We start from the raw sequence: 933 nt of genomic DNA, 5'->3' as shown, positions 1-933 counted from the left end.
GTGAGTGCCTCCAATGGGGCATGTGTTTGTTGAAATATCTCAATTGGTATTCCGTCAATTCCCGGAGACTTGTTCTTTGGCAATTCTTTCATTGCAGCTTTGACTTCCTCCTTCAGTACCATTGGTTCTAGATCATATGCCACTACTGCCCTGGAATCAATTCTGACTCACAGTGACCCTATAGGATGGAGTAGAACTGTCCCGTATATTTCCAAAGTTGTAAATCTTTAGAGAAGCAGACTGACTTATTGTTGTCCCATGGAGCAGATGGTGGGGTCAAACTGCCAACTTTTTGGTTAGCAGATGAATGCATCTACCCTTCCACCACCAGAGTTCCTTCTCTCACAGTTTGTTGTGTTGTTGTTGTTATTTGCTATTAAGTGCCACCTGACTCGTAGCGACTCCTCCTTGGATTTCTGAGGCAGTATCACTACGGAAGTAGATTACTCAACCTTCCTTCCGAGGAGTGGCTGGTGAGTTTGAACCGCCAGACTTCTTGTTTAACAGTCAAGTGCCTTAGGCACTACACTATCAGAGATCCTTCTCACAGTGTAGGAAGCTAGAAAACTGAATTCAGAGGGTTGGCTCCAGGGGAAGACTTTCTCTCTGTCTTGTTAATGGAGAAAGGTCCTTGTTTCTTTTCAATATCTGTTGCCTGGGTGTTTCTTACAGATCTGCATGTGTCTTGGTTTTAATTTTCCCATGAAGCTAGGAAGTTCTCAGCACAGGGAATAGAGGTCCAAAGTTCTGCTTCTGGCTCTTCTTTCTTAGTGATACTGAGATCCCTCACTCTGTAGTGATTCTCTCTCCTTTAATATCCTGAGAAATAAAACATGATGCAGGACACACCCCAGGGAATGCCCCCTTACATGTGATTAGGCTGTGAATTGAGTATGAGTGATGACTTAAATAAAGGTGGTGAATTCCACCCTA

This window comes from Orycteropus afer, unplaced genomic scaffold (genome assembly GCF_000298275.1).
Source record: "Orycteropus afer afer isolate SDZICR_OR568_19922 unplaced genomic scaffold, OryAfe1.0 scaffold00228, whole genome shotgun sequence".
Lineage (NCBI taxonomy): Eukaryota > Metazoa > Chordata > Mammalia > Tubulidentata > Orycteropodidae > Orycteropus > Orycteropus afer.
Note: the sequence above shows the minus strand (reverse complement) of the source record.